The sequence below is a fragment of the Meleagris gallopavo genome, chromosome 3 (genome assembly GCF_905368555.1).
Source record: "Meleagris gallopavo chromosome 3, MGAL_WU_HG_1.1, whole genome shotgun sequence".
Taxonomy (NCBI): Eukaryota; Metazoa; Chordata; class Aves; order Galliformes; family Phasianidae; genus Meleagris; species Meleagris gallopavo.
The window spans coordinates 70,300,169-70,321,416 of record NC_139406.1 but is presented as its reverse complement, the minus strand read 5'-3'; positions in this window follow the sequence as shown (position 1 = coordinate 70,321,416).

Here is a 21,248-nt window from a genome sequence, read left to right as displayed (position 1 = left end):
TAAATCCACCCCCCCTCTTTTTTTTTTTTGGCTTCTTGTAGACAAAATATTTTTAAGACATTAAATAATGGCCTTAACCTTGTGAAGACACTTAAACTGAGATTTGAGAATGGAATTAACATCGTTCCTCTGCACCCGTCAAAAAGAGAAGTTATGTACATTGGAAAGCCTCTTACTTTATGGATCAACACTTACCAGAAGGATCTTATTTCAGTTTGGGGTTGCTGCAGGATCCAAGATACTAAATGACCCTAAGACTGATTCAGAACATCAGCTCTTTACCTTGTTAAGTGAGCAGAGGAGGTGGTTTCTGTTCATTTTGGAAGATAGTGTAAGGCAGAGAAGTGATAAAATGAATCAACAAGACACGTGAAATGAGTTCAATGGAATTTTTTTATGTCAGAACTTCTGCACTAAACTGAGTCCTTGTTTAGGGCTCTCACTTGCCTTCAGGAGGCTTGATTCATTTTTCTTATCAATACAATCTGCACTCTTGAGAACATTTGGGTTTACAGAGTTTCTCTAAGAGCTGCTCTTGAAAAAGCCCAGTGTTTGTGAATGGTGGTGCTGGTACTCTGAGCTCTGTGGTGTCCCACACCTCACCTCTCAAAGGGTCACTGCCAAGTGAAAGCTGAACTTTGACCCTTCCAGTTATACTGCCATTAAATGTTTTTAAAAACCCATGCACACAGGAGTGGAAAATATTGTCAGCCTATACTATGTATTCAGAAATGCTAGGTGTGGAGATTGAGTTCTGCCTTGAGATTGTCATGTTTTTACTTTGCATTGCAGTCTCTTCCTTTGTAAGCCGAGGGACAAGTTAGATGAAAGATTTTTCCCTTGTTCATTTTTTCCAACCTGTAGATTGAAACAGTGCCTGATCCTTTGTTAATGAAGCAAGCTGAGAGTGCAGCATCAGCACATGTAACTCTGTTTTGATGTGACTCAGGGTGAGACTCATCAGCCAAAACCAGGGGGCTTTGCTTCTTTTCTTGGCATCTTTGGAGCTAAGTGGCAAATTTCAGCTGCCAAAGAGGGATGAAGCCTAATGAGATTTGAGTCATGAGGCCATCCTCTGTTCCTTCAAGTCATACACATTGGGGTAAGCTCTGTTTTGTGTTCTACCTACCTTGCTGTGGCTGCCTTCCTACTCCTGCCTCCTACTCCCTTAAAGTTTCTTCATTCTACTTCTGCAGATCCCTTGCTATGCTGTCCCTGTTCCCATTTCCTATCTCCCCACCCCCTACAGCACAAGATTTGATTTGAGATGGAAGGAAGGATCTGCTCAGACCAAAGGGCAGCTGAAGGAGAAGTAAAGGTTCACCAGGTAGTCCTGATGCAGGCTGGCTTACTTTGGCTTCAATGAGAGGAGATACATTTTTTTCCCAGCTGTTTTTGCCACTGCTTTGCCATGCAGGTCTGTGCTATGCTGCCATTTTTCCATCCCCAAAATCAAGTTAACAGTGCTTCCCACCTCTGCAAAACATGCTGAAGCCACCAGAGGAAAGCACAATGCAAGAGGTAAGTATTCTAACAGCAAGACACCTATCTTGGGGGCACTCAAAAAAAAAGAGGCTGGATAAAGTGAGGAATGTAAACACACTGGCTTTGAAGGCTGAGGCCATCTCGTTCAGTCTAGATCAAACACCAGCTCGCAGGCACGGGCACCAGCCCAAGAGAACACAAAGTGCACACACAGGTCAGTGAGCACGCCGGCGTCCCCAGGCTGTGCAGGGCAGACACTAATGACAAAGGAGGAATTAAACAGCAGAGTGCAATGACAGAGTTATGTTTCCTTAGAAATCGTTAAACCCAAAGGCAAGTTGTTTTATAAAGGAAACACCCTGTGTGTAGTGCAAGAGATGAGAAATGACAGGGAATTGGCTTGCAACCATACTATGCGCTCAGAAAATCAGCAGATGTAGACTTGTGCGATTTCCTAGCATGAAATTTGTTTTTACGGTGGATACAGCTGGAGGTAAGATGCCCCAAGACACCATCCCACAGCTCCTGAGGCAGGTAGGCAGTGCTGGCCACAGCATATCAGCCCTGCAGCTTCTCCAGGGCCAAGCAGGATGCTTTTCTTTAAATTGTTTTTGTCTTTTTCTGCTCTGATAAGAGCTACATGTGCTCCAAAGGGCCTGGTCTCTCCTCTCTTCTCTGCTCCCACATAGGCAACAGGATGAGGGACCGTACACACTGCTGTGTCCTACCGCTGTGATGCTGCCGTGGCAGCAGATAAATACAGCTTTTGTGGGACACGGCAGAAAAATCTGCTCGCATCTTTTAATCTTTGTATCTTACAGAGACCAAATGGATGTTTTGTGTCTCTATGCTTTTTCATTATTATTATTTCTGGATGGGAGAAAACCACAAGAAAGACTGACATGAAAGTTTCTGTGGATGCCCCTTCTGCATGCACATACGTCCAGGCTTGAACACGGAGACATCCATGGCGCACAGTGTCTGCCACCCAGCTGGGCTCACCCTCTGCATGCAGCTGGTGTAGATGTGCTCCTGCTGCCCGTTCCCACAGCAGCCCTCCTTGTCCAGTGCTGAAGCTCTTGGCATTCAGTGCTTTAAGGTTCTGTAAAACTTTTTCACGTTTTTTTCCTCACCAATATAAAAGATATTCTCCGCAGCCTGACATCAGCTGGTGCTGGTGGGCTCTGTTTATTCACGGGCTGAGCAGAGGTCTACTCCACTCTTACAAACCATCTTAATCCCTTCGAATGAATAACAAGAAAAAAAAGATGGGTTGACAGAGGCAGTTAGCAGAGATCATACTTACACATGTTTGTTTTCAGTAATTAGTCACAGTGTTAATAGAAACATTCACTTCAAGCAAAGACTGCTGATTTGCACAAACAGAGGGCCATATGCTCTGGTGGGTGTGGAAGGGGGTTGATAAAACTAAAACTTTTCGGGAATTTTTATATGTGAAAAATTGCTATTATTTTTATTCATTTATTTATCCAGCTTAATTATTTTCACACCAGTTAGGTTCTGCAATATTTCCACTTGGAAATGTCAGAAGGAAAACACAAGGCTCGCTCATTCACCTCTGGCTCGCTCATTCACACTCACATGCAGAGGGAAGGAGAGTCTCTAAGTGCCTGCCTATTGCTAAGCGCCTACATATGGGTAGCATATGAAAAACAACTAGGCTGTAGGTGTTTTAACAATATAATTTGGAGTATGTTGCCTTTTTTTTTACTTCTCCAATAGTACCAGACAGGGTTTGCCAATGGACTGTGAAAGCAATTGCTGCCTCTTACAAAGATTTATTATTTTTTAGTGATAGGCTAATACTAGTTCCAAAGGGGAGGATATGCTGAGCTGTTAACACACTCCTTTGATTCCAGTCTATTCTGCTCCTGTCAAGTGTAATGGAGAAATTTCTGATATGTTATCAGATGCTATGCAGTTGCACCCCTCTCCATTTATTTATTTACTTATAAAAAAAACCATAGTAATTACAGAATCACAGAATTGTAGAGGTTGGAAGGGACCTCTGGAGATCATTGAGTCCAGCCTCCCTGCTATACCAGGTTCCCTGTAGTAGGTTGCACAGCAAAGCATCTGAGTGGGTTTTGGAAACCTCCGGATAAGAAGACTCCACGACCTCTCTGGGCACCCTGTTCCAGTTCTCTGCCACCCTCAAAGTTAAGTTCTTTCTCCTGTTAAGGTGGAACTTCCTGTGCTAAGTTTGTGTCCACTGATCTTTGGTCTGTTCCTGGGCACCACCAAAAAGAGCCTGGCATCATCCACTTGACGCTGCTCTTGGGATATTTATAAGCCTTGTAAGATCTCCTCTCAGCCTTCTTTTCTCCAGTCTAAACAGTCCCAGGTATCTTAGCCTTTCCTGGTGCAGGAGATACTCCTTTATAATCTTTGTGGCCTTTGGCTGGACTCTTTCTAGGAGATCTCCATTTCACTTGAGCTGAGGAACCCAGAATTGGACACAGTACTCCAGATGTGGCCTCAGCAGGGCAGAGTAGAGGGGGAGGATCACCTCTCTTGGCTTGCTGGCCGTGCTCTTTTCAATGCAGCCCAGGATACTGTTTGCCGTCCTGGCCACAAGGGCACACTGCTGGCTCATCGCCAACCAACAGGACACTCAGGTCCTTCTCCACAGAGCTCCTAACCTGTACTGATGCAGGTGGTAATTCCTTCTTAGCTGTAGGACTCTGTATTTGCTGCTGCTGAACCTTACTAGGTTTCTCTCCACTCAACTGTCCAGCCCATTCAGATCTCACTAAACGGCAGCACAGCCTTCTGGTTGTGTCAGCGCTCCTCTCAGCCTTGTATCATCAGCAAACTTGCTGAGGGTGTGCTCTATCCTTTCATCCAGGACACTGATGAAGATGTTGAACAAGACCAGACACAGAACCAACTCCTGGGCAACACAACACTAGATACAGGCCTCCAGGCTCTGTGCCACTAAAGACAACCCTCTGAGTTGTGCCAGCCAGCCAGTTCTCAATCCACCTCACTGTCCACTCATCCATCTCACACTTCCTAAGCTTATCTGCAAGGGTATTATGGGAGATGGTGTCAAACACCTTGCTGAAGTTAAGATACAGAATATCCACTCCCCCAAATACCGATGACTTCATAGAAGGCTATCATATTGGTCAAACATGATTTTCCCTTGTTTTGGCTTTAAACAGAAGTCTTTCTTCTTGGACAAAAAGTATAATATCACTTTCATAAAAAGCTTGCAGTCAATATAGGTATTCAACAGAAAGGAAAGTGTTTGTGTTTACTCTTGTTTGTTACTGAATTTTAGACAGGTCTATATTTTGCCTAGCATGGTGCTTTTGCCTTTGCTCACATGGAGCATCAGAAATCTTGCAATTCACTCTCTCACACTGGGCATGGATGCTCTAAGTGGTAACTGGGATACCCAAATCAAAAGCTCCAGTTCCAGGATGTCCACAGGGACAAACAACTTCTTCCTCTGCTGTTTCTCTGCAGCTGATTTTCTGCCATCCATCTCAAACAGGGCCTGGTCTCTTGCTAAGCTGTTCATTTCAAATCAGTCAAGATGCAAGGGAATGCCACTGCCTGATGCAAAATATTCTCATTTTTATTTACATCAATACTTTGAAGAAGATAAACAAATGCATATACATTTGTTGATCTTATAGAGACACAGAAATGAATTCACCATTTGTTCACTTAAAAAATAGCCCAGAACCATGTGGCCACACACACATACACACATGTAACAGAAATGGTTTTGGCATCTTGCACACCTAAGGCATGTCAGACTGCATTTCAGGAGCCTCTTCGATCATCCACTGTGCTTTCTTATGTCCCATGGTTATGATTTGTCCCACATACACTGTCTCTCTCTCAATGAACTGGCCAGGTGCAATGGTCTTCAGATGCCAAGTCAATTGTAAATAGTCTAAGGAAGGTGGCTATTGGCAATGCTCGTGTATTCCAGCGTGAGAGAAATGAAAACTGATGGGAAAGCATGATCACAGTATGCAAAAAAGCTGCTGCAAGAGAAAGAGAATAATCTGTTCTCCACGTCCGTGGACAGGAAGAAAGGAAATGCTGGAATGAAGTCATATCTATGCTTTACGTTTAGTGTTAGGAAAAGCTTTTTTCCTGGGAAAGATACTGGAGTTCCAAAAAAGGCTACTAGGGAGAGCGTGAAATCCCTACAGTAAGAGGATGTTGAGGTCAGGTTGTAGAAACATCTGCCTGAGGAACAGAGATAGAGCAGATCTATCGTGTGACTGGGATGGACTCGATGAGAAACTCATGTTCCTGGTTCCATAAATCAGTGGCATCACCCTATGTTGCCTTTCTCTTTCACTCTGCACAAAAAAAATGCTGTTTTCAAAAGTCTCTGCTGGACAAAGACTTTCATATGTGTATATGGCAGGTTGAGGCCTTCTGTTAGCTCCTTGTTCAGCTATTTGTATGACAGTGTTGCCACGGCTGGCTGTTGCTGGTCCAGATTTACGTGGCACAAGTACATCTTTCACTCCAAAATGTGAGGGTGGAGGGCTTCAGCCATGTCAGAGATAAATAAAAGCACCCAGGACCTCCTAGAGGCATACTTAGAAAATTTTATTTTCTAAGAAAATCAATACGGGTAGAAGAGAAAGAAAATCCTTCTATCTTACTCAATTTACAACATGCTCCCACAGAAAGATGTACAGACCCCAAATTAGCTTTAGGTCAGAAGAAAAAGCTGAGGGGTAGACTAAGACTTACCTTAGACTGCCTGCTTCTTCTCTCTACTGGGCAGTCTGATCTGGTGGGTGGCAGTCCTGTCACAGCAGGGGGTTGGGACTGGTTGTCCCTTCCGACACAAGCCATTCTATGATTCCGTGTGAGCAAAGCAAGGTAAGAGCTATAGACATGGTGGCAGACTACAGTTGGAAACTTTGGAGCCAAAGCCAAGTTTCTTTGGCTTTCTGTGCATTTAAGGGCAGCGGCCTTCCAGCAGCTTGGCTTTGAGTCACTGCGGTAATTCATGGCTAAAATCATCATTCTTGGCACAAGCACCAAGGATTAAAAGAAAACAGGAAAAAATCTTCTCCGAATGACAGATTTACATTTCAGGAGGAAAAAAAAACCCACATAAAAATCTGATTTAAAGAACACAATTATAATATTTTATCCTTATTTCACTAACCATTTTATTGACTGAAAAAGGAGCTACCTCAAGACTACAGATCTAAAGTGCTAACAAATTAAAACCATCCCTGAAGGAGAAAGACCGCTAATCTGAAGCACGCCTCCCAAAAGAATTTCTGAAGATCTATAAACGCCACATGCAGAATAGACAGTATTTCTTTTAAGGCCCAATCATTTATTATTCTTTTTTTCCTCCTGAGTGACTGACCAAATGCAGTCTATAAGGGAAAGAAAGAAGACAAAGGACACCACATAAGAAAAACAAGAACGCTATACCAGCAGAAAATACCAGCCAACATGCATATGGGAACACTTATTTGATCATCTAAATATGCTTATTTTATACAGTGGATGTCCAAAAGTGATTGCATTTGCACTGATTCACTTAGTGTAAGAAGTAAAGTTGGCCCAATATCCATATTCCATAAACAGAGGTAATAAATTAAAGAAGCTGAGGCTCTTCTTGCTGTGAAAGCACATTCATAGTGTGAGCCAGAAACAGAGTGCAGCAAAGGAGTTTTGGAGAGAAACAGAGAGAAAAAGAAAAGCAGCTATTTTGTAAATATAATCACTCCTTGAAATGCAGGAAAACGACAGTAGATGAAATCTGCAGCACTGGTGGCCTTTGCAGTATTCCCCCTCGAGTCGGGGGGTGATGGTACCTTCCCTGCTGCTCACCCCCACCACTGGTCTGCCATGCTCAGGAGATGAAGTTACATGCTGTCACAGTGTGCCTGCAGGGTCACTGTTCAAGCTGGTTGCACTTCCACCTTCTCAGTGTCTGAAAGTTACACCTCACACTACAACGCAACACATGCACTATATTACGAAATACATAAATATAATCTGACAATACATATGTGCTTTAATAGAAGCCAGGATATGTATGGCATGATCTTGATGGCCGTTCAACACCTGGAGACAAATACCTTAATTATGGCTCAGGGAGAGGCCAATCACATGGCACAGCAAGAGAGAAAATCACCAGTTCTTTCAGCACTATCCTCTTTGGCACAAATTAGGCTTTTGATAATTTTGTATGATGACAGACATATAGACAGACCTCCAGGAAAGCCCTCCTGAAAGGCTGCCCAGAAGCAAAGATATGAAAATATTGGTTGTACCTTAGTAATGGTGTAAATGCGGCAGCTTGCTGTACTCCCCACTCTGTGAACAGCTGGAGCAGGGTTATTATGTGTTGCAACAGTATATATGTCACTTAGAGGATTTTTCAGCCATTCATTGTGCTCTTTATGGCATAATGTAAAATGAATGGCCAATGAGCTACCTGTGTTTATACTGATCTGTCCTTATCTTGCACATGTGTGCTGTGGAAGGCAATGGGATCTCTTTCAATCAGCTGAGTTTTCTGTTTTCATGCACTGGAGACAAAATGACGCTCGTGTTATTTTTGGAAGAAACTTCTGATTTGACAGTGTTAGCAGAAAAGCAGTCAGAGGAATAGGTCCTGATTCAGCATGCTCTTACATGCATTGGCAGGCAGGGCTATCCTTACATTGGTGGGCCTCCAAAATGTTCCTTTAGTAGTGCTTTGAGACCCAGGGATAGCTGCAGGAGGCGAGTAAGCTCCTGCAGTGAGAGGAGATGGTGTTGCACAGCTATGGTTTGGACTAACTTGTGAGTAGGTGGGACAAGGCACAGCCTTAGAAGAGAGAGAGGAGCTGCTGGAGCGGAGGAGGAGGCTCCAGAGGGTTCGCAGATGGAGCCAGGCAAAGGGACAGCTGTTAGCAGGCATGGGCACCACACACATCTCAAAATGGGGGCACAGACCTTGGGGAAGCAAATAATTCTTGGATGACATCCACTTCAAAACTCTTCCTTGGTAGAAGGGAAATTTCCACTCAGCAGACTGCTTGGGAAGACTTCTATCATTTTTTCTCTCCAGCCCTTTTTCCCTCCTCATATCTTGCCTCTGGTGCCTGTTGCAAGCCATGTGGGCTGGAGAGCTGCAGGGCAGTGGAAACTGTCTGGGAACTGTGTCTGTATGCATTGAAAGTATTTGTCACTGTTCAGGCTATAAACTTCCAAGAAGCCTTATTTTTCTGGTTAATATGGAAACTGAAATTGCAGAAACTCTTCACTGAAATGATGTTATCTTATTTCCTGTGTAACATGGATTGACATGTACATATGCTGGTGACATGTTAGAAGAGCAACTATCTGCTCTAAAACTTGTCATAGCCCACTCATAGGACACAGATCCAGACTGAGTGAAAAAAGCTTGTTACTGTGAAAAATCAAAGTGTTCCAGGGTACATTTCCTGGAGGCAAATGACTTCCTTCATTTCAAGGCTAAGTAAAATTCCCTCTGTAAATTAGTTAGACTGATTAAGAGAAGATACTTAACTGGAGTTCACTGAAGGAAGCTTTAACATTAAAATGTATGCCTGTGTCCTTAAAAAGAGTGCACTTTGTAAGCCATGGACAAGATACATAATAAAAATGAATAGAGAAATAGTTTTTTCTATATCTCTTTTGCATACCACTAAAAATAAGCTATCCCATTCTTCTCTATTCACGCTGTCATATCAGCAAATACTGAAATTAGCATGTGTCTTTACATGCACCAATATCTTTTTGTTTATATTCTCTTTCATCTGCATGTTTATTTAATTTATAAGATTTTTTGTCCTATTTGAACTCATCCTATAAGTGCTCTAGAATTTCAAATATTGATTGGAAACCAATTGGCCAAACCAAATTTCTGGCCATACTCCTAGGAAAAAAAAATAATCATTTTAATAATTCCAGAATATTTTGATTCTGTCTTAAGTATTTATAATTTTTAATTCCTTTATTGTAAACTAACTGCCCTTTTTAAATGAGGGGATCATTACAAACCATTTTGTTTTGTAAAGATGGGATGGGAACAGTTACTTACTGTTGCTTACATGATTTTGGGCAGTACCTAAGCTATGAAAGAGTATTTTCTTGTTGCTCATAGTTTGCACTGAAAAAGCTGCTGGTGCCACTGATGAGCCCACACAAACCAGGGGGAAAAAGGAAAGAGGAGAGACATCAGGCAAGTGCAGGATGAGGGGAAGGAAGATACAGTCATCTTGCGATAACGGTCTGCTCTTGCAGGAATGTCTCACATTAGCCCTCTGTCTTAATAATCTGCCAGGCCACAAGGGTTTCATACTTGCTTGATTGGATTTTTTACCAACATCATTTGCCTTGAGCTTGTACAAAGGCTGTTTAAGGAAGCTTGACACACTGCATAAAAACCCCACCCATGTGTCTAAAGTTTATTTCAGAATTTCCTGACAGCATCCTGCAGAATGCAGAGTAACACAGACCTACCTTCTGTACTGGAAGCAGGACAATGATTTCAGATGCACGCGGTGTGATATGTTGTTTATTCTGCCATGTGGAGTCATACATGTGAGTGTATCAAGTGAAAACAAGGGATATAAAGCTTCTTCAAATTGTGAATGAATCACACAAATGAAGAAACCAATAAAAGTGGAGAAAAAAAAAAAAAGGACAGCTGTGTTGGTATGCTACCATTAACAGGTATTTTAATCAAATTTGACATAACTTCAACTATGTATGTGTTGGTTTGTAATTCTGACAAACTCTCCTCCCTGATAAAGTTTCACCATTGGAAGGTTTGTGCCAGCAGGGCAGCTTCCGGAACAGAATATTCCTAGTGGTATAGAAAGGACTTTGGTGCAAATGAAAGTCTTTCTTTATTAGGAAACGAATGCAAATTAGTAGAAAGCTTTGGGAGCAGACTGTATTTTCAATGAAATGTGAGGAAAAAGGAAATGATTATTCCTCCTTATGTTGTTTTCTTTTTTTCCCTTCTGTTAATGAAGCTTGAGGAAACAGTCTGATGGTTTTTGATTATTTTTTCTATTAAGAGATCAAATTCTGCTTTCCATCACAATACATTCAAGTATTGCAGGTACATCCGTATTATTTTCAGCAAACTGAAGCCATCACTGTCTATTTACTCCAGAGTGAGGACAGAATCTGGATACAGAGCCAAGAGATCTAATTCTGCCCTGAAGCCTAATTTGCCCTGTTTTAAAAGTGACCTAAATACAACATCAATGCCACCAGCAGAACAGCGGGTTTCGAGCGAGGCACAGACACCGTTTTCTATGTGACTGCCCCTTGTCTGTGTAATGAATAGCTGCATGCACAGAATGAAAGCAGGGCTGGCAGATCCACAGTTATTTATCCTGTCCAGTGTGCAGGGTTAAGAAAGACACTGGCTATTTCAGGAGATGCAGGCTCAGGAAGTAGAGTCAGTCCTCTATTAAACAAATTAGAGCCAGAAGGTGCTCACTTCCCAGGTGAGCTGACTGCAGTAGGTGTTGCACACCATTGGCCTCTGAGCCAGTTGGGACCCAGCCATAACCAGTGACCCTTCTTGCATGTGCATGCATTTTACCACAGAGTTTCTCTATCAAAAGTGTGTGTCTGAGAAGGGTAGATGGAATTATTTTGGAATTTTGTATCCCAAGGACACCATGAAATTCATCGAGCTCAGATTTTTCCTTCTGTGATCGGACAAATGTGAGTGGTTGTTGCGAGCAGCATCCACTTGGGGGAAAGGAGAATGAAGAATAAAGAATGGGGAGTTTAGAGCTGCCAGGGGAACTTGGTAGGAAAGGACTGGGCCAGCCAGCTAGCGTGAAAGGAGAATGGGCACACAGGGGAAATGTGAAATCCTGGGAGATCTGATCAGTTTAACCTGAGCTGAGGTTGAGGGGGACACTGTCAGCCACTTGTTCTATTCCTTTCCCCCGGATTTATGGGTTTTGAAGAGCCTGGATCTCCTTAAATATTTGAGGTGCAATTCTAAGTAGAAGAGAAAATAGTGATCTCTCTTTTACCCCTTTATGTGAACTTGAAAACAGGCAATTTGATCAGTACATCCCTAATCCTTCACTCTGCCATATCTAACTGCAGGTATGCCACGAGCCAAAACTAGGCAAAGTATGAGTCAAACACAGTCCTAAGAATACTGGTGAAGAACTTGTGATAACTGATATGCTCTCTCTGTGGCACAGGAGAGGAATGCTCGTAGAGATATTCACCTTAACAGAGTACTTCTATCTCATCTCAAAATATCAAATTAAGGTAAGTGATCGACTTAAGATCTCTCTTTTCTCTTTCAGGGTACTTTCTAGGCAATTAAAAGCTGACATTTCTGTGAATGATGTTGCTGTTGTTTCTCACAGAGATATTTGTGAAGTGTAGAAATCCAAATTTGGGCTTATACAATCAAGGAGTAAATATAAAGAATTTTCACCTCTTTCCAACTACCCCTTAGTTTTGTTTGTTTGTTTGACAGATTTCCTCACTTCTGTTTTCTAGACTTGGGAACCAAGCAGGATGCAGAGCGAGCCCTGGAGATATCAGTGACACAGTCCGTGCTGAGGTCAGGTACCTACTACCTGCTCCAAGCTCTGAGCATTTCTTTGGACTACAAAGAAATGAGTCTGAGCCTTGATCCTCCATCTGTGACTGGGAAACTAGAGATCTCTCTCTTTCAGGGGAGGAAGGAAGGTTGAAAGAGCTCAGGCTGACTCTTCTTCCCATGTGGCACACAGAAGTTTGCCAGCCTGTCTCTCTGTTTCTTGCTTCTTCATATAGTTAAAGTTCCAGCCTTTTTTCTCTCACATATGAGCAGGTTTAGGATCTGGGGCTGCCCTAAATTTAAACCTCCAAAAACATACAAGATGACTACACATGCAGCCCTAATGTTTGTTGGAGGAACTGTAAGGAACTGTTATTTCTCTTTCAGATAAACTAGGAAATATCCACAAACACTGGGGACTGCAAAGAAAGCAGAGTAGGAATCAAACAGCAAGCGAAAAACTTCAAACCAAAAGTACAGAGCACTGTCAGGGAGGGAGGCTCTTGAGTGATTAGAACCAGAGAAAAACAGGTCTGGAAGGGACTTTAGGAGGTCATGTAGTCACTTCCCTGGCCCCCAGCCAGTTTGGTTATATGTGTGTTGTTCCTGACAGATGTTAGTGTAAATTGTCGAGACCGCCAATGATGGAGACTCCATGACTTCCCCAGGCAATCTATTCTAGTGCTTCCCTAATTGTACCATTAGAAAGTTTTCCCTAATGCCTCAGAAAATTCTTATACACTTCCTTTGCAGCAGTTGAACTCCACCACTTCTTGACCTATCCCCTGTAGATGAGAGGGCAGGTTATGTCTTTCCCCTTCCCAGCAGCCTTTATGTACTAAAGCACTTTCACCACCCCATCCCCCACTCTTTTTTTTAGACCACACGAAGCTAATTCATTCACTGTTTCCTCCAAGGTCATGTTTTTTTAGACATCTTGTTGCTTTCCTTTGGACATTCTCAAATTTGCTCACATACATCTGTAATTAAAACTGTATCTATGCCGAGGAAAAAAAAAAGTATTTCTGCAAGTAACTCTCTGTGACACTACTTTCTATATACTCCAGCACAATGTTAGCCTTTTCCATGACACAGCTTTGCAACTTAATTTTGTTCTTGCCAACCTCAGATTTGTGATCAATCCTGTCAAAGTGTAGCACCTTGCATTTTCACCCTGGAAATTTGTCTTATGTATTTTCCAGGCCATTTCACTCATTTGCCAAGGGCATTTTGAATTCTAATGCTATCCTGCAAGTACTTGCAGTTCCTCCCAGCAGTATCATCTGCTAATTCATCTAGCACATCTTTTTTTCCCGTCATCCGGATAGTGATAGCACTGGGCAAAGCTGTCTCTGGAACTCTGCATCATTCCATCCAAGGCATCCATTCAATTTGAGAGCAAACCTTCGCCAACTGCTCGGTAGGTACATTTTGCTAACAGTCTATAGACTATAATTCTTGCTTACAGTACTATGTGCCATGCTCAGCTGTCAAAATCTGGCTAAGGTAAAGACAGCTGCTACCCACTGCTTCTCTCCTTATTTCAAATGGTTTTAGTTGGTAGATCCAAGTTGGAAGCTAACCTTTTCACCTCCTAGTTCCTCCCAAGAAGTCTTTTTTGCTTCCCAAGCTTGAATTTAAGCTGCTGCTGCCCTCTGCGTCTGATTTCTCTCTTCTTTATTACCTGTTCATTTCCACTGACCTTTCAAAGCTCCTGAAGCTCTCTGCCAGGCCCCAGCAAGAACTGCTGACAATTCAGAGACTGCCTCGGCTGGCTACCCTCAGGTCAGACCAGGAAGATGAGCCATTGCAAGCCGCAGCTTACCTTGTTCTTCTCTGGCTTGCTCTTGCCCTGTTGCAGTGTTTTGTCCTTGGAATTAATGAAGTTAACCACCTGATCACTGCTATACGTACAATAGATGAAAAAAAAAAAACAACAAAAAGCCTTTAAATACTTTGACCTTCATCTGCAATATTTCCCTCTCTACTGGTCTTCTCCTTACTAGAAATGTATTATTTGTAGAATGTTTTCTTCTTGTCCTTGATGTCTGTTATTGCATCCTTGAGTTACTTTTTCATCTCCGCCTTTAGCAATCTCACTTACTGTTTACTTATTTCCTTTTGTGTGTGAGGTGAGTGAAGAGCCCATGATTTAGCTGAATTTGTATCCTTCTATAGTTGATTTCCTTCATTGACACTTTCAAGAACTGACAGGTTCATCTTCTTCCTAAAGTATCTTCCACTAGACATCACCTATTAATTATTTGCAGCAGCTACTTAAGTTTGCCATCTTGCATTTCATTTTTTTAATACTCTTCAAGAAGATCATAAACTTTGTCATTTCATGTTCACTTGAATGCAAATTGCTTATTACCTTTCTACATTCATCTTCTCTTTCTTTATTGGTTAGGATCAAAACTAGAAAAAGATTTTACTGTTTCATCTTCCTTATCAAAAATTGTCTTCCAAGAAGTGGCTGAACAGTCTGGTTTTTACTATACTGTTTCCATTTTATATAGTTAAAATCTCTACTATTCCCAAATCTTAGCATAATTATATTAATGGAAGTTTACCACAGTGTTTAGTTAATCTGATGTGCTCTAGTGACCTCTCCAGCCACTGCAAGATGACAAACCTTCTCCTATCCTTCTTTAATGATTTTTAAAAAACTTCCAGAGTCCTATCTCCTTCTATCTCACTGTGAATTTAGAGTCAAGGATATATAAGGCAGTAGCTTTTCCCTTCTCACATGCCCTAATTTTACAGAACGATTTGTAAATTATATTAATATCCCTGTCATTCTAGATATTCAGCCTAATATTTGTTGTAAGTGTACAATTATCTTGATAACATCTCAAAATTTCAAACTCAGATACAAAATAAAATGTTGTACTTGGTCAAGTGAAACAGAATCATATAGACTCATAGAATCATTAAGATTGGAAAAGACCACTAAGATCATCCAGTCTAACCATCCATCCATCCCTACCATCCCCACTAAACCATGTACCTCTCTGCCACATCTACCCTTTTCTTGGACACCTCTAGGATGGTGACTACCACCTCTGTGAGCAACCTGTTCCAGTGCCTCATGAGTCTTTCTGAGAAGATTTTTTTTCCATCAGATATCCAGAAAAAGAAGCTTTACGTTGCAAATTCAACATTAAAAACGATAAACTAAGACTGGAGTCACAGTGTTCCTTAGTACTGCACTGTACAGATAATTTAAGGTCAGACTCTGAGACTTTCCTTCCAGCTTGATGTTTGCATCCAGGCACAAGACCCACAGATGTTCAGGACAAAGACAGTGAGATGCTTACAGGAAGTAACCATGAGTAGTTATCCCCAGAGAGTGGATACAAAATCCCAAGTTATGAAGAATGCTGGGGATTCACAGACACAACTTGCCAAGAGCACAATACCTAAACCAGATCCTTCATGTGGAGAACAGGGATGGAGACACTCACTGCCAGTAGCTGCTGGAGAGGAGGGTATGAATCACTGCTTTAAATGCAGATTTGTGTCCCCATTGTGTGCCCAGTGACCTGAATGCCCCAAAGCATGGAGATAGAGACATCATGTGCCTTGTTGGTAGAGGACAGTAGCTGTACAGAGGATCCAGAGGTCAATATATTGCCTCAAAATGCCCCCCAAATGCACTTGGAGCTCACATCTGCCTTCCTGAGCAGCCCAGCAGGGAGAGTCCAGGCTCAGCTCGACTTATTTTCTTGTTACTCACCATACTTTCTCTCATGAAGAAAAATAAAACAATCTGCTATTGTGGCATTCCCAAGCTGCAGTCTCAAGGCTATATTATTACGTGTACCATTAGCTCTAATAATGCGTGCATTGTTTAGGGTGCAAACCAAGAGCTAAGCTGCCACCACCCATTACAATGAGTAGTGCTTTCTGACTTAAGTGGCTCTGTTGTTTGCCTAAGGAATAAAGGCTTGCAGAAATTTGTACCTAATGCTTGCATTTGTCAAAGCAAGGAGCTGCTCAGTCCAGTGCAGATTCTGTAGATGAGGCCTTGGAAAGTGTGACAGAAGCCATCTCCTTCTGACGACAGTGTCCGGCTGGTCAGTGAGAGTGACGCAGGAGTGTCAAAGAAAAGCACTATTTCATTTCTCAGAAAGACATGCGGTGCAGCTGCCTGCATAGCAAGGAGAGGTCTGGCTGAGTCAGTGAGGCTGGGTGAAACATCTGGTTTCTGTTTCCCAGGCTTTTGACAGCAAAACAGAGTTATTCTGGGGGCTTTACAAGACTTGCAGTCATTTTAAACAATGTTTTTGCCAAGTTTTCCACTTTCTGCTAAATAAGATTGCTCTTGGTATCAAAATATGACTTTACTTCAGAAGAAAAGACATAAACGTCTGCCATTACCTACATTCCCTCCCCCCACCATTTTTTTCCCCATTTTCCTAACACAGCTTTTTAATATCCATTCCAGAACTTTGTGAGCACTTTTGGTGGTGATACAAGGAGAAAGATTTCTTTCATGAACAAATGAATGGTTTCTCTTAGTAGAGAATTACACATGCTGGCTTATTTTTTCCCTCCCCCTCTAACTCTTGGTTTCCAGATGTAGCAAAAGCTGGTTTGAACAGGAGAACATATGTTTTCAGCATGAATTCTGTTGGCAGAGCCCTGCTGCACAGTATTTCAGAGCTGCTGCAAGCCATCCCTGACCAGCATACATGTATAATGTGCTCTAGAGATTATCCTGCTCCAATTTTATCCTTCTTCCCCTCCCTTCAGCAAGTTTCACTTTAACGCAACAGTCCAGACTGTGCTCTGTTCCGCTGCTGAACACCTGAGTGCTGCTGTCAATGAAAATGCTACAAACTGAGCTCTCCCAGATGCAGAGGAAAGACAACCAACTTTAATCTGTGCCTCTAGTATCCATCCCATTTCTTTGATCTGTATCTGAGGCATGTGGCTATTCCTATTTGTTAATTAAAATGTATATATATATATGTTGTCCCATGCTCTACATTTAGCTTGGAAAAGTCATAACAAAGGAACTGTCTTACATTTGCCCCTCAGTGTTTATAAGTATCTTCCTCTGTATGTATTAAAAATTAATAGGATCCTTTGTATTTATCTGCTGATATCTGACTCCAGCTAAGTTTGGATCAGCTTCTGGCTCACTTGCTCATTTCAAAGAGACTCTTGCTCTGGGAGGAGTAGATTTATTTTGGGGCTAAGTACAATTCTGCTAGAGTAAGTGTGCCAGAATCTAGTCCTATAGAAGCATCACAGGGAAGCTGTACTATAAACGTCTTATCTTAGCAAGCAATATATCAGAATGATAATGTTTCCATTAAATATATTTTCAATGACAGAAGGTTATAATCACACTTTGTTCAGTCATAGATGCTTGGCTGAGTCATCTGCTAACTTGCTGCTTGCCTTACTCCTGTCATATATTATCCATGAATGAACACAGCAATTTCCATCCCTATTATTCTTTGGGTTCAATCATTTAGTGCACTCTGCAAGGCAGCTATGAGGCCATCTTTCCATCATAACCTCTATTACTTCAGCTGCTAGTGAATTATCAAACCAGCAATCCATAAAGCCCTTAGAGCTCATATTAATTATCAGAAACTGATGAGATATAAGCACTTTAATTGATTCTTTTCATATGCATGCTTCTAAATACAAAAAATAACCTCAAGATGGGAACTTTTTAGAGGATTGCTGTTATACAGATTATGCCAGCTTGCAAAACACAATGTGTTGGGTTAACAAGTATTATTTCATTTAGTTTAATTTGTCACATAATTTAAATAACAGCAGACTCTCTGAATATGCAGCTTAGGTAACACTGTTAGATTAATTCGCCAACAGCATTTTGTGTGTCTTGCATAATAGATCTGGGGAAACACCATGCTGCTGTTTTAAAATTTAGGGCTAAAAATAAATTTTTGTGAGGGGTGCAGATTATAAAAAAACAGGAAGGAGTGATGTGGTGGATGGAGAAGTAATGGCAAGTGGCAGACTTGGAATGACATAAACTGTTACAATCTCTAATATGAGATGTGAGCACATGGACATTTTACTGTAGTAAAAAACCAAGACAGAGGAGCTTAGCAGATCTTCAGAAAACTGTCCTGGAAGTCAATGCTTCTTTTAAACTCAATGCTGTCTTACAAACAAGACATGAAGTTTAGTTTCTCTAATTCTTCTGAACACAAACATGTGAATGTTTGTGGATGATGCCCAGATAGTTTCTGCCAGCAAAGGGAAGCCATGGTTTGGGCAGGAGGGGAGGTAAGCAGGTAAAGCAGGACATGCACAGAACTTTGAAGGCCCCAGATTTAAAGCTGGCATCTAGAAACCATTTTCTGGACCACAGGTGATCTGGTAGGCACAGATGTTCTGTATAGATGCCACACATACCACGAGTCTTGAGAGAGCCAGTACCAGAGGGAGCTGGCTGAGGCAACTCCCTGTTCAACACCAAGAAAGGCATGCAACAGCTACAGCGACCAAACTTTGAAGACTGAAAATCATTTCTAGCAAAGTTAATCATGCTAAAATACACCAGCTGCTATACTTGCTTCTTGTGCACAACAGGCTTCCAGATAAACTACATTCTGCTGCTGGTTGAGGCTGCCTCCAGGCCCCTAGGGCCTTGGCAGGCTGTAGAAGGCACAGGGAGAGCATGCAACTCGCACGAGGAGGGCAGCCTAGTTCCCCACACCAACCTGCATGGGTTTTGGGAACTGGAAACCTGCTTTTAAGACTCAAACTCTCACATAAACTAGAAAAAATAACAATCCAAGGAGAGCTTGCAGCAGCTGAGTTATTGCTTTTTTTTTTTTTTTTTTTTTTTTTTAATTGTGAAAAGGAAAGAGAGAAAATGAGGCTTTGCTGCCCAAAGGCCATATGGAAACTTTCCCTCTGAGGCTTCTGCTCACATTAAAGTAGCCCTGGGGAAGGCCTGGGACTGAAGCCTAAAGGGCAGATTTGAAACCTTGTAGATGGGAGAGAACTGGAAGATTATTCTTGGCAAAAAAACACCCACAATTTCACTTTTATACCTCCTCCCTTCTTTTCCTATTTCCCTGAACAGAGGATGGTCTATTGGAGTAAGAAAAACAGGCAGCTGTAATTAAGTCCACAGAGAGAAAAAATATGAGTAGCATTGGATCCACATCCTCAGTGAGTGGTTACCCGTATATGGCTGAGCCAGTCCTTTGGTGTACGACTTGAACTCACATCCAATAACTAAGAGAGATATCCCAAGTATTAATGTCAGTAGGTGCTGTCCATTGTTTCAGATACAAGAAAAATATACAAGGATCTGAGAATTCACAGAATGAATTAAAATGTGAACAAGAGACCTGTTTTTTGGTCTCTGAAATGCCAGGACTTGTCCATCACAAAAAGAGGTATCATAGAAGCCAACAGAGTGGCTTGTGCAAGCAGGCATGGAATCAGGAGCTAGAATTAGCTCTAGAACAATTAATATTTCCGAATCTGATATCTGTTCATAACTTCTTTTTAAAATAGTCTCAACTTTCTTCCAAGCAGCACTAGAATCCAAGGGAAAGGCATGAAGCTCCAGCAGGGGAGGGTCATATGGGGATTAGGAAAAGGTTGTTCACTTGAGGGTGATGGGCATGGAGCAGGCTCCACATGGCAGTGGTCACAGTCCCAAGTTGCCAGATTCAAGGATGAATGCCCTCAGATACAGGGTTTGAATTTTGGGCTGTCCTTTACGGAGCCTGGAGTTGGACTTAATGATCACTGTGGGTCTCTTCCAGCTTGGGATATTCTATGATTTTATGATTCTGTGAAATCAACCTAACCATATTTCTTCACCTACCCTCAGTTCTGAGGTCATTTGGCTGTGAGAAGGAGAACTGAGATGCTGTTATGACACGAACTTGAAAAAGAATCATAGCCTTGTAATTTCTTTTGCTGTGAACATGATAAAGAAATACTTCTTTCTTGACAGTCTTTTTATATGTGAAATAGTTTTTGACTCATACACAAAATAGTCACTGAATTGTACCTATCAGAGGAAAAATAAATTGTCATTGATTGGGTCATTTGGTCCTGCTGTTTATCCTCAGACCAAATCACGACATTTGAGAAGACAGCAGGCCATTATAGCAGTCTCCAGACATGACCAACATTTTTGTCACTGCAGTGTCAAAAAATTGTGACACACAATGGTTTCTTCATTTAACAGTAACCTTTTAAGCAGAGAAACTGAAATGGTACCCTGTGAGAGTGTGCCATCTGTTCTCCAAAACAGCATGACAGCATATGTAACATCTCAGTTTGGACCTTCTATTCATGTTTGTTATGTTTCTTTTTAACCAAAAGTAGCAATTTCCACTCTTTGTAAAACGGTTATGGATCTGCCAAGTAGTCACATAAAAACACCACATCTAGAAAAAAGGGGATAATTCTTGTTGTCATAATGGTTGCAGCCTTTGATAACAGGTTGGACATTATCTGCAAGTAAATAACCTACAGGTGTATTCCACCAAGGAATTTATTTTCATGGTCTGTTTTTAAGATCAAGGAATATCGTAAGGAATGGCTCAATGCTGGTAGGAGACAAGACATGAAAATGTATGTAATTGCCTACTGCACAAGACAGCCGTGAATAAATTACGATGGGAAATTAGGAGCTGTGTAAAGTCATAAAAGGAGTTTGGTTTTTGAATGGACCGAGTAGGGCTGTGACAATCTCATAAAATGGGATAGGATTTTGAGATTTAAGTGTTCATGACAACAAAGGGCAACCTGGGACCCAGGAGCTTCTTCCACACTTCTTTTTATATTATATATTCAAGTGAATCTTCTTTTATATCTGTCATTTTTACCTTTTTGGATTTGCAGTTGGGATGCTTAGTTCGCAAAACTGATATCTTTACTGAGTGTGGAAGTAGAGAGAATATAAGACTTTGTCAGAGGGAAGAAACTGGAAAAAGACCAGTAATCTATGTAGACAGATAACCAAGTCATTGGGATCTAACAGATTTTAAGGCAAGCTTCAAAGGTTCGTGTAGTAAAGGCTTTCAAAGAAATATATTAACCTATGTCACAGAAAACATTTCTAACAGTTTTCATTGCATTAGGGTCCAGAGGAACATCTCAGAAAAAAATTCACATGATTACAGAGTTGAAAGTAATTTGCAGTGAGAATTTAATATTATGCAAGATG